A 13,596-nucleotide genomic window follows, 5' to 3' on the forward strand; every position below is an offset into this window, starting at 1 on the left:
GGATTTTCAGAAGTCCTTAGCATTGACCAAACTCTGCTCTTGTTTTGAAGTCAGTGATAAAAATAACTTAACCTGGCCTCATGATCCTGCGTTGGTCCTTTCTATGTCAAAAAACCTCTCTGTACATTGTTCATAATCATGATGGTAAATCCCAAAGTGTCATGGTCTCTTTGAAGGTTGAACACCACCTGGATCAATCTCTGGCTAGGTTCTTAAGGTGGTCTGGCTGGATATTCAGTTTATGTCCATCACTGCCAATCTTAGCATGCCACGGAAGATTTTGGTGCCCACGTGATCACCGGCCATGTAGGGGCTTTGCTTGGTAAACAAGCTTTAGAATTCATTGGTCTTCTATTCTAATAATATACCCATACCAAGAGGGCTGGTGAAATCCAGCTGGTGCTGATGGAGGTGGTTGCTGGGTTAAGCTTTGAATATCCTCATTTCTGATCTTGTCCCGCCACTTGCTATAGAACATCTGATGAATACCACAATAATTGAAAACATCAGTGCAGTGGTCTTCAGTCTTCCTCAGGACCTTCTTTTCACATGCAACAGCCTTTGTATGACTGTGGTTCTCTGCAGCTTCATGACAGGTCTGATGTCATGACATCACCACAGAGGCCGCTGCAGGGATGGAAACATGGTAGCATCTGCTATTATAGGAGTGTTCACATCTTCCAACGTTGTCTTTGACTCTGCCCAAATATTTGACAGTTGTCACATGTTCAACATCTCATCCGGGTTGTAAACTCAAGCTGATGGCTGCTTGATGGTAATGTCCACAGATTTCATTTTAACTGAATAAAAAGACAGACTGATGTGCGCTGCTCTTGCCTGACCAGATTGGCCTTCAGCTGCAGCCATTCGCCAAACTGAGCCAACAAAATGATGTCATCAGCATATTCAAGATCTCAAAGTAGAATGGTGCTCAGCTTCCTGCCACTGACAGCTGCCTGCTCAAGCTTATCCACCAACCAGTCAATGCCGATATTGAACAACGATGGTGACAGGATGCAGCCTTGCTGAACAAACTCCCATGGAAATAGGAAACCATTCTCTGTATCTACCATTAATTTGAACAATGCTTTGCATTTCACTATAGAGTTCTTCTGTCAATGATGCTGTCTTCTCAGGGATGCAGTTGCCTATTAGATCCCACAAACTTGCTAGATGCACTGAATCAAAGGCCAGATGGAAGTCTCTAAAAAACGCTGTGCATGCTTATTAGATTCAGCTATCTTCTCAACAGCTGCCTCAATGTAAAAGTCTGGTTGACAGTGGAATGACCAGGTCTAAAGCCACACTGAATCCCAGCACTTTACCACAAAGTGCATTGCTGGTTCAAGATATTAACATTGAAGTGATGATTTTCCCTGGAACTGACAACCGCTTAGTACCCCTATAGTTGCCTTATGGCCTTTACATTAACTTCTAAAATTAAAAATAGCAGCAAGAATTACAAGGGTGTTTGCATTCCCTTGTGCTTATATAGGTAGTAATGGTTGTTGTATGTATGTGAAGGTCTTGCACATTGTGCACCCCTCCCCAAACCCAATATGATTAGCAAAAAAGCTCAGAAGTATTCAGATACTTTTGCAGAAGAACTAGAATCTGTGAATTTTGAATGCTTGGGGCTGGCAATACTGCTTAAACAGATGGAAAATTCTTTATATGAAAAATGACACACATCTACTTTTAAATAATATTGTGACATCTTTAAATATAGCTTTCTCAGCCTTTTGTTACTAAAGTTCACTAGGGAGATGTTCGTTGCTCAAAGATTTCTTCTTTTGGAAACCATCCCTGATCCAGTAGTATCTTCCCCACATTGCTGCTGGATGACTTCTACTGATGGGAATCATTTTTGGGTTATTGTTCCTGTTATGGAATGCCTTCTGACCTACACTCTGAGTTGTGGCCTTCAGGTACCACCAGATCTCAGCAGACTGGATGTAGCTGATTAAACAGGAAAGTATAGGAGCTGTGTTAAGATAGACTTGGGCTCCACTGGAAATTGTATGGCACCTTATTCTGGACCATAGTTTGCTATTCAAAAACTTTGGATGGAAAAATACATTGTAAGTTATGAGATGCAACACTTGCAAACAAAAATCAGCAGCGGGCATTCAGACACTATGGTGAGGGAGGTGATTTAAGAATCTAAATATTGTTGGCTTCCTGTTACACCCCAATGTACTTTTTTAAAAACCTTGTTAAGTTTTGTTTTCCTTGAAAAGGCTTGAGAGACCAGGTTTATAATGTACTTATATATTTTATTTAAAAAATTTGCTCCAGTTTGAAATTAATCCTTGGCTGTTTTAAACACAATGCTCCAGAAACGTGTTAACACTATCTCAGATGTTAATGTAGACAGAATCCCAGTGAGCACTTTCTTGTGGTTGGATTGTTGCCAGATTTCCGGTTTAACTTGGATTTAAACTTGGAGAGTGGTCAGTTTGGACGAGCTATTACCAGCAGGAGAGTGAGTCTGTGTGTGTATGGGGGTGGGTTTTTGGAGGGGGGTGAGGGAGTGAGAGAACCTGGATTTGTGCAGGAAATGGCCTAACTTCATTATCATGCACATTGTGTAAAGAGTTGTCACTTTGGATGGGCTATCACCAGCAGGAGAGTGAATTTGTGTGGGGGGGTGGAGGGTGAGAAAACCTGGATTTGTGCTGGAAATGGCCTAACCTGACGATTACTTTAGATAAGCTATTACCAGCAGGACAGTGGGGTGGGAGGAGGTATTGTTTCATATTCTCTGTGTATATATAAAGTCTGCTGCAGTTTCCACGGTATGTATCTGATGAAGTGAGCTGTAGCTCACGAAAGCTCATGCTCAAATAAATTGGTTAGTCTCTAAGGTGCCACAAGTACTCCTTTTCTTTTTGTCTAGTAGTGATGGCTGTGGCAACTGCTGTGTCCTGTGGGACCTATTTGCCCTTACTTTCCTCAGGGAAGGTACCACTGTTTGAATCTCTGAATGTACAGCTCCGTAATACTAGGTACAACACCTCCCTCTCTATTTTTGGCATCTATCCATATTCCATTTCTGCTCCTCAAGCAGCACAGTCAAATAATGTCACCAGAAAAATGACATTACACTCTGCCTAACGTATAGACATCACCACTTACGATATTTTGAAGTAATGTGAACTCTTGCATTTTACAGTTCCTTCCCTTTGGTAGATTCCCTCTGAACTGTGGGATTGTTTGATTGTTAGATCTCTGTTTCAAAAATGCTTTCCTTTTTATAGTCCCTCCTAAAATGTAGGCCTTTAACATTCAGTAATGGAATACTTCCTAGAGTCTGCTGTTAAAACTACAAGGCCAGCATTGTAGCCCAAGCTATGTGAACATTAACACACTGGGCTCTCTGCTATCCTCTGCTTTAGTGAACAGAGAGTAGCATGTTCCAGCACACTAGCACTGGAAGTAGCCTGTTATACCTTCTAACTCTCCCATGGAAACCGTTTGTGGATGTGACACGTGTTCAGTCTCTGCCGCTTCGAATGAGGGGGAGGGCTGATTTCCATGGCCGCATGTTCTCAACTTCTCCCTCTCCCCCGCGCCACCATGTTGTGATCTTGGCACAAGATCTTACTGACTAAGCTGACATGGGTTCCCTCACGGCAGACTGGAAACCCTCCTGGAGAGGGAAAGCCGATGGAAGCATGGTTGCTACAGGAGTGTGCTGCTCTGCAATATTGACCTTGGCCTCCAGTGGAACCCCAGTTTACAACAGTTCTGTGGACTAAGCTCCCTGCCATTGTGGGGATGGAGGGCAGCCCTGCCTTCTATGGTGAATGAGGAAGAAACGGAGGCCAGTTCAGTTTCCTTGTTCCTAGGAGGGAATGACGTGCATAAAAGAACACTTAGCCCTTTATGGGAGAGCTTATACATTAGTACATTACTTCCTTTCTTCTCTCATACCCATGGATTTTGAAGTGCTTTGACTGAGAAAAGAGTAATGGCTTTACAGATGGGGAGAGCTCTCAGAAGGAATGCTCTCTTACACAGAAATTCCAAGCCCTGAATTTTGGCAGTTACGTGCAATATGGTTAGCTAACTCATATTTCAGGCTGTTCCGTGAATGATCAGCATTTCCACAAAAACCTGATTGAAAACCAAAAGTATCTTATGTGAGAGAGAGGGGATTTTTATTTATTTATGTTTATGTTTTTGCAGGGCACATGATGTGTGGGGGAATTAGGGAGAGTTCCATGGGCTTGGGAGAGAACAAATCTTTGGGCTGTAGATAGTTTTTACCAGAACAGACTCTCAGGTAACATGCAAGGTCAATCTATTGCTGCAGTTCTTTATGAGACATATTACTTTTCATTTCATTGTCCTACTGTATGTGTGTCAATGGATGAATAATTTTCAGGAGTTAATTATGCACTGGATTAGTAGCATATCAAATATGTATTGCCATGATGGCAGATAATATAACACAAAAGATTTTTGGAAAAGAATTGTGAGATCAAGCTCAATAGAGCCCATCTGCACCTGAGATCCTTCTCCCTCCACTTCCCCAAGGACCTGCAGGATGGCAGCTTGCAGGGTGGCCTGCTGAGCAGGCTGATAACATCGGGGCTGCCCTTAACTCCTGAGCAAGGTCAGCTGGGATGAAATCTACTTAGAATGGGTCAGATGCTGTCAACATCCATGCCCTCTTGTGGCTTTGGTGTGTTAGGAGCTTTGCCCACCAGGCAAAACGGCAGTCCTTCCAGCCCTACCCCAGTGTCTGGCAGAGAAAAAGCACCATGCCTTTTCTGAGGAGAGGAAGACTCTATACAGGGACCCCTTTGAGGTCAGCACAAAAGACTTCTCCATCTTCTTGCTACATACAACTGATGCCCCAGGGTGACTGGAGTCGGGGAGGAGGGGTTGAGGTTGTCTATGGGGTATTAGCAGGAGAGTCACTGGTGGCTAGGGTGGATGGCTGTTCAAGCAGCTGCCTGAATGAGGATCCACCTGAGATGAAGGCAGTAAAGCTGGTTGGGAATTTTTCAACAATTTTTTTGTTGGAAAGTGCTCCATATTCAAACTGAAAACTTTGCCCCTTCTGTGGGAAGTTTCATCTTAACTTTTTGGGGTTTCATGGTGGAATTTTGGGGGTGGGGACAAGAGACTATTATAACCAGTAGCCCAGTGGTTATGGCACTCAGCTGGGATGCAGGAGACCTGAGTGTCTCTGCTGTGCCTGATTCAGAGCAGGAACTTGAACCCAGATCTTCCACATCCACTGTGAGTGCCCTAACCATCAGGCTGTAGAGCCAGTCTCTCTTCCATTCTCAGTCTTTCCTGTTAGAACTGTTCAAATTTTCAAGGATTAATGTAGATTTGGCAAATCACTTATGGCAATTCAGACAGAACTAGATTGACAAGAACAGGAAGCTTACATGAAGTCTCAATGAAGACAGATAAGGAATGAGAAGTTCAAAAGGGCACTTTTGAATCCATTAAACAATTTTTAAAGGAGACCAATATTCTCTCTAGTTATCACTCAGCATTCATTGCATTTAGGATGTTCATAGGTCCACCATTTTCTGTTAAAACAATAACTGGAAAAATACCCCTTATATATGCTCTATCCATTTTTTAAAATTGTTTGGTTAAACAGTTAATGCATGTTCTAATTTTTTGTTGTGTTTGGATTTAAATAATCCATTTTAAAATTCAAAATAGGAACACTAAGTAGTTTTTTTAAAAAACTTAGTTCTACAACTAAGTAGTTTTAAAAAGAATACGTACAACAACTTTGTATATTGGATATGGAATACATTTCCCCATTGCTTATTCACAGCTTTTCACAATGTGCCACAATTGTTCTTCACACCTCCCTTGGGGAAAGGTTCAGTTCATATTGCATGCATCTGAGATATATACCTATCAATATGCTTCATTTTAGTTCAGTTAATGAGAAACCGTAATGTGGAGAGAGGGAAAGGATGTTGTCTTTAATACCCTACTGTTGTCTCTATCACTAGTCCTATATGTTTCAGCATTTGTATATTAAATACTTTTCACCTACATTAAATATGCATATTTACAGACTGTAGTTATTCAGCTTTCACTGTTAATTGGTCTGAGCCTTTTAGTGTTGGTCACCTGAACAAGCAATAGAAAAATAGAAATAGAATAGAATCCAGCAATAGAAATAGAAATAGAATTGCAATAGAAAAAGCAATAAATAAACTTTAACATGAATACCCGCAATTTTTCATTCTATCTTGTAAATCAGTTTCTTAATGGAAGTACAAACACATCCTTATTTTGGGGATGTGAAAGAAGGTACTACCCCTTTAAGGGACAGGCTGGAGCCTACAGCCTGGGGATAATCCAGCAGGCTGTGCCCCACCCTGGGATTGAGCTATTTAAACACAGGAATGGGATACTGGGAGAGAGGGGAGTAGAAGCAAGGCAGGCTACAGAGAGTGGTGGTTTCTCTTTCTGGCATCAGGAGACAAGCCTAACCTGATTTAGAGACATGAGTATGGATGTTAAATTTGGGAGCACTGAACTGAGGTCCTGATGAATTGTTTGTGGTAATAATTCCTATTCTGAAGCCTTTTTAAAAAGGGAACATGATATATTAATGTGTGTTGGCTTCTCTTTGTCCCATCTGTCAAAGCAATTCTATTGTTGCCCCAATCAGGGGAAGTTGTGGTGGGGCATACATACGTACCCTTGTGGCTCGGTGAGGTGTGCCCCACGCAGCACACGTACATGCTTTCACACGGGGGCTTACTGATTTTGTGCTGAAAATCTTTCTATTATGCCTTGTACAAAATCAAATAGCAGTAACTTCATGTGGGATTGTGCATTGCAATAGTCCTGTTTAATTTTACTGTTACCCTGTTGTTTACAATGCCAAATTCTCCATTTTTAAAATGGTCCATGGAACATGAGCCAAACTGACCCTGGGCATATGGTGTTTTTATCTGAAAACTTTTCTATTTCTCTGGGTTACATGACTGGAAGAAAAGGGAATTTAACTTATCAGGCCTTCTGCACCCAATAATTTTGTCTCCTCATAATTATATGTGCAGTTTCATATTAGAAAATTAAAAAATTTTCAGCATCACTAAGTAATAAGAGGGACTAGTCCCTTTGGATATTTTGAGAGGGTATCCAAGGTACAATCAAATTATTCTGACTTAGAAAAGAAAATGCAGTACACTTGCATCAACTTGGTTAGCTTTTAAATACCTTTTTATAAATATTTTTAATGTGTTCTTGGAGCACACTGCTCAGTATTGGCACTATTGATTGGCTGCCTTTTTTTTAGGATGATAGCAATCTGTCAAATTCATAACCTGATTTTTTGGTTTAGTTCAGTCACTCACGCTGAGCCAGTTTCTTTTCCTTCTTAGAGGCAGATTAAGAAAAGGTAAATATATCATCTAATTCTGTAGTACGTCTAGACTCGAATTGTAAATATTTGACTATAAGGAAGCTCATATGGCTGCAAAAGACTATTTAGTCAAATCTTTGTAATAACCTGAGCCCCTCAAGCCAAATGGAAAAAAAATGTGTACAAAGAGAATAATCGATAAATGTTATATACTCCTAAATTATAACATAAAACTCATGAAATATTAATACCCAAATGTTAATGCATATGGCAGAAATCTATAAAATGACATTTAAAGTTGTCTATCACTTTGTTCTTGGATCATGTTGTTTGGCCATGTTATTTTAGGGGTCTTAGGTAAGGGAATGATGCTATGGGCTTTATTCTCATCTTGTTTACACCAGTTGTATGTTGGTGTTAGTGGGTTAAATTCACCCATAAGTCTTTTTATGTCAATAGAGTTGCACCTGCTTACAACAGTGGTGAACTTTGTTAGCATTAAAAATTGTACTGAGTAATTATACTCCTGTGCAAATTTAGAAGGCCATGTGCTCCCGGAACTTCTTTGCCTTTGCAAATCCAATGTCCTATTGCACGCTGTTTTTCTCTCTTCCTTCTGCTACTAATATGGTGTGGGAGAAAGGGGAGGATGAAGAAGAAAAAAGGTAACTTAAAGTAAGTACTTTCCTTGTTAAGCTATGCAGTGTCACCATTTTTGTGAAGGGTGCAGGAGCTGACCAGGTGGAGGGAGGGAGAAAGGTGAATAAGCACTACAGTATGAGAAGTGTAGGCCGGAACACAGCAAGTTTGTGGTGTTTGTGTTTTCATATTAGTGTCAAAAGGAATGGATTGTTTGTACAGTACTGAGAATGAGGAGGGGTGGCAGGAGGTAAAAGGCCATGAGCCAGAGGAAAGTTCTGCAAACATTGCAGTGTCCCCCGGTGGTTCAGTTTCATCCTCCAGATCTACATGAAGGTGGTTTAGAGCTTTACGACTCTGGTTTGATGGGATCACTATGTCACCCACATCCAAGGTTTGTGGTTCAGTCAGGGAATCCACATCAAACTCTGGTGGTGTCACATCTAGCAAACATATGGTCAAGCTCTTCATAGCAAGAGCAGGCTGTAGTATCTCTCTGTACAGTTAAATTGTGTTTCACGTGTCTGTGGCCACTCAGAGCTCCTTTTCCTTACTGCAGCACTGGAGAGCATCTTGGTTATGCCCCTTTCTGAGCAGTGTCGATGGTATCTGCTGTGACAAAATTCCTCCTCTGCCTTGGTGGGTCCTGCGCTTTTTGGCAGATTTGCTCACCTCAGAGGTTCACGGCAGCCCTCAGTTTGGCCACTTTTGCTGCCATTCACTCAGCCACCTGCCATTCACTCAACTAACATCATCACTGGCCAGCATGGGGGAAACGGAGAACAATCTCCGCAGTCTCTGTTGTCCCACTTAGTGGGTCAGAGACAGCCAGATCCCTTTCCAAATTAGACTGTCCAGCTCACGAAAACTTATGCTCAAATAAATTTGTTAGTCTCTAAGGTGCTACAAGTACTCCTTTTCTTTTTACTGTCCTTTCTGGTGTTGCTCACAGACTAGGTCAACTCCTCCTGTGTCCAATCAGGAGTTGGGGTGATGCGGGGAACCCAGGCCCACCCTCTACACCGGGTTCAAGCCCAGGGCCCTGTGGATAGCAGCTGTCTAAATGTCTCCTGTATCAGCTGCATGACAGCTACAACTCCCTGGGCTACTTCCCCATAGCCTTCCCCCAGCACCTTCTTTATCCTCACTGCAGGATCTTCCTCCTGAAGCCTGATCACACTTGTACTCCTCAGTCCTCCAGCAGCACGCCTTCTCACTCTCTGCCTCTTGCATGCCCCCCACTAACTGATGGGAGGTCCTTTTAAAACCACCTGTCCTGATTAGTCTGCCTGCCATAATTGATTCTAGTTCTTAATTGGCTCCAGGTGTCTTAATTAGCTTGCCTGTCTTAATTGGTTCTAGCAGGTTCCTGATTGCTCTAGCGCAGCCCCTGCTCTGGTCACTCGGAAGAAGAAAACTATTCATCCAGCAGGCAGAATATTTGCCTTCTACCAGACTCCTGTACGCCACTGGTCTCACACTGCTTGTATATCTGTGCCAAGATACAGATGGACAAAATAAAGCTCCTCTCACCAGAGCTCAATAAAGTCCAGAATCTCAGTCTGGGGCCATGGTACAGCAGCAGGAGGCAATGTATGGGGGTGAGGGGGTAATCAGGAATATGACACACAAGTATTTGTGAACTCCCCACAAATTGGAATTTCAAAGAACTGCACCTGGCTGTATGCAACTATTTAAATGGTGGTGTGACATCCAGTTAGGATGAACCTGGAGCTGTAGAGAGGACACAGCTGATCCAGGGAGTCAGAAAGCAGTGTGGGATACTGGCAGGAAGATCTGACAGATGCACAACACTTGTTATAGGATGTGGTTATAACCACACCTGCTTTGTCATGGGTAAACTCAATCCACATCCATGTAAACCTGCTTCCAAAGGGGGGTTTGATAACACACATTAAAACACTAGATAATATACAACAAAACATTTTGTTTGTGGATGAAGGCATTTTAACAGGAAACATCTCAAGCTGACCTGCAACAAATTTGAAGTGTAGACAAGTCCTTGTACATGGCTGATTGTAACCTAAACCTCTTAGCCACTACACCTGCAGGCAGAGCTTTAATTGATTATGGTCTTTCTAGTTTAAATACAGTTCAAAATGACGTTGAATGTATTGTGACTTTTTTCAGCAGGGCCAGAAGTTAGCCTTATATTTACAATAGATGTAGTAGTAAAGTAATGGACTTGTCAGTGTTCTTAGGGAAAGTACAACCTACTCCAGTCTGTTTTTATGTTGTCTTAAAAGAGGCTCTTATTTATTTCATAGAGAAATGGGCAGCTCTCTGCTTCAAACACAGCATTCATTAACCAGAAGTTCTCAGATGGTCTGTGGATCCCATGCTGATGGTCTGTTCAAAGCTGGCTGATCATGTGTCACAGGGTCTCTCATGTTCCAGTTAAACTGTATTAAAAGAAGCTAAAATAAACTAAATACTTTCCCTCAAGCAGCTGCTGTTGAAATCTCATCCTTGGGGAAAGTACATCATCAGCAGAGATGGTCCACATACTCGTAAATGGGAGCGGAGATTCTCTCTTTTAAAATGTATTTGCATTATGAACAAGTTTGAGAATCCCAGCATTAGGCTAATATATAGGTTTCCAAGACATGGAAATTCAGATTCTGTGCAAATTAAGAATATACTATTGAAAATTTTTTCTGCCTTTTCACACTATATAGTAAAATGGCTGACGAGAGAAGAGGGGTTAATGTACAATGATAGTTGTAGCGACTTATAGCAACCGCTGCCCAGAGTGCATTTTATTCCATTCATACTGACAAATGTTTCTTTACTTGTGATTGAATGTAGCAATAATACATATGCTAGATTGATAGCAATGATGACAAAAATCCTGTGTCCACAGAACACACACAGCACAAGCACACGCCCACTGCTTTGCAGGTTTGGAAGGATAGCTCATTCTTTATGCCCACTGTCTCCTTGGTGCCTCTTTTGAGACTGCTGACAAATGAGCCAATTGTGGTGATGGTTTTTGTGTTGTGTTCTGTGGCTCACTTCTGGAATAAGAGATGAACTGAAACCACTGACTGCTGTAATGCAGAATAGGTGCCAGAAGCAACTTTTAATGTCCAACAGCCTTGACCACAGTCCAAACACTGAGCTAGAGGTAAAGGGCTTGGTCTCCCCTTATCAATTGTCTGAGTCATTCAGTCTGTTCCAAACAGCTGTTTCATTCAGTGTTTAATTTTATTGAGAACAGGCTGTAACTTCTAGAAAGAATGAATGCTAAAAGTTCAGTGAAAAACTGTATGGCTTAAATGCTCCATTCTTGGCTTGAAAATTGCTTTAGACTTTTTTCACACGGCACTCTTGTTCAAAAGTGTAAAATGAGTCTGCAGCATACCGACAAGCCTAAAAGAAATACAATAGAGAAAATATGTTCAGTGACCTTGAAAGCCTTGGGGGAAAAAGATAAGTTCACCTGTTGATGTTTTAATCTCATGACCTAGGATTGAAAGGCTATGTGGCTAGCGTGCCATCTTTTCAAAATGCTGAGAGAGAAGAGCATAAAGACACTAAAATTGAAGAATGTTGCCAGACAAATGGTGGGTAGGCCTGTGTGGTGAATGGTGAAGGAAGGGAAATTTTAGGATTTAATTTAAATAAATAAAATTCAATAGCCACCAAATATGTAAACATAAGGCACATGGCTATCCTCTCCCTGATCTCTCCTGGCTTGTGTTTTTGTAAATCTATCCCACACACTCTTTTTCTTGTCTTTTTGTCTCATTACTGTACACTCTGTGAGACCAGAATTTGTGATATTTTGGGAACTACTTCAATCTTAACTAATAAACTATAATAGTAATCAGTCTAGTTAATGTCTGATCAGTTTAATTGCTGATACAGCAACTTTTCCCCTCATGTGAAAACTACTTTGAAAATACAGATAAACTACAAAATGTTACTTCAGCCAATTGCTTTGGTATTTTTTGGTTACCATTTCTTGTTACAATGCTTCTTTACGTATTAGGTACACCAGTGGTCCCCAACCTTTCTGTGGGAATAGCATATTCCCATTTCCAGAAGACTGTGGCAGGCGCCAGACACCCCACCGCCGAAATACTGCTGAGAAACGGCAACGCTTCTCAGCGGCATTTCGGCAGGCGGTTCTCCGGCGGCCGTGCTTGGCGGCGGCATTTTGGCAGTGCGCTGTCCTGCGGGCGCACACAACTGCCCCGCGGGTGCCATTGCACCCGCGGGCACCGCGTTGAGGACCCCTGAGGTACACTGTGTATAGTCAGTATTGAAAGCAAATACAGCAATTTTTCATTTTTCAGATCTGTGTTAGCCTGGTTTTAATACAGCATTTGCTGTTGTCATGGGAAATGGTGAAGGAATTGACAGATAAAATGGAATGTTACAAGGGAATACCTTTCTGGCGGATATGCTTTAGCCAACGAGTTATTGGGCTCAATACAGGGGTAACTGGGTGAGATGTAATGGCCTGTGATATACAGGAGGTCAGAACATATCTAATGGACCCTTCTGGCCTTTTCTGTGATTCTGTGATACTAGAAAACTCTCTAGCAGGAATTACTGTTCTCTTTAGGGTAAGTCATTCTCTGCCCACCAGTTCAGTGATGTAGCTATTCATTCCATTGCTTTCTGTGTCTCTAATGTGGACAACAGTTCCTACACAGACATGCTTCTCTCCTAGCAAATTTCTGGCAGTCACTGTAGCAACTGTCATCCAGCTGGGAGACGCTTCCATCTTTGCTGATGATAGTGCTGCTTTTTGGTCAGGCATGTGAAGACATGATTTACTTGCTTTCAACAACATTGACTGTAGTCAGCAAGTCTGTGTGCTGAGCGGCTTGAGGTCTGCTGTATTGGGGCACAGCTTGTGTACAGAGTTGCTAAGCCCTGAATTCTCCTCTTCTAGAGGTAGTGTGCAATGCTTTATGTGCTGAATGAAATATCAAATCTAATCCTCCTCCTGGGTCTAAATTGACCCGGGTACAGGCTTGGCAGCCAGGCGCACCAGAGCTTCTCATGGTGACTACTGACGCTAACTTGTTCTCTGGCCTTTGGCCAAGTTGTTTACCTTGTGTGTGTCTATTTCTCCACTTGCAAAAAAAATGGGGAGATTGCCTGCCTACAACCCAACAATGTTGTGAGGATTAGTTAATGTTGGTACAGCTCTTGAAAAATATAAAACTCTAAGTATTAGTGCAGCAACATTAAGAAACAACCTTCTGGCTGTTGTAAACATTTTCTTGTAAATTATTAAACCGGATTTGCTGCAAACATTAAAGTGCTTTTACTAACCAGCTTTTCCTGATCTCTTTCTATATGACCCTCCCTTCATCATATTTTCACATTCAGGAGAGTACTGCAGCTTTACCAAAAGGGTCTTTTATATGTGATGCATAAAGGATATGAAAAAAGAAAAAGAGTACTAGTGACACCTTAGAGACTAACCAATTTATTTGAGCATAAGCTTTTCGTGAGCTACAGCTCATGAAAAGTTCATGCTCAAATAAATTGGTTAGTCTCTAAGGTGCCACAAGTACTCCTTTTCTTTTTGCGAATACGGACTAACACGGCTA

The 13,596-nt window shown here is 41.8% G+C and overlaps 1 protein-coding gene across 1 annotated transcript in view; it reads left to right on the forward strand.

The window, feature by feature from the left end:
- Nucleotides 1-13,596, forward strand: part of GOLM1 (golgi membrane protein 1) — a 59,200-nt gene that overhangs the window by 18,152 nt on the left and 27,452 nt on the right. The gene's annotated exons all lie outside the window — the stretch shown is intronic.

This window comes from Eretmochelys imbricata, chromosome 5 (assembly GCF_965152235.1).
Source record: "Eretmochelys imbricata isolate rEreImb1 chromosome 5, rEreImb1.hap1, whole genome shotgun sequence".
Classification (NCBI taxonomy): Eukaryota; Metazoa; Chordata; order Testudines; family Cheloniidae; genus Eretmochelys; species Eretmochelys imbricata.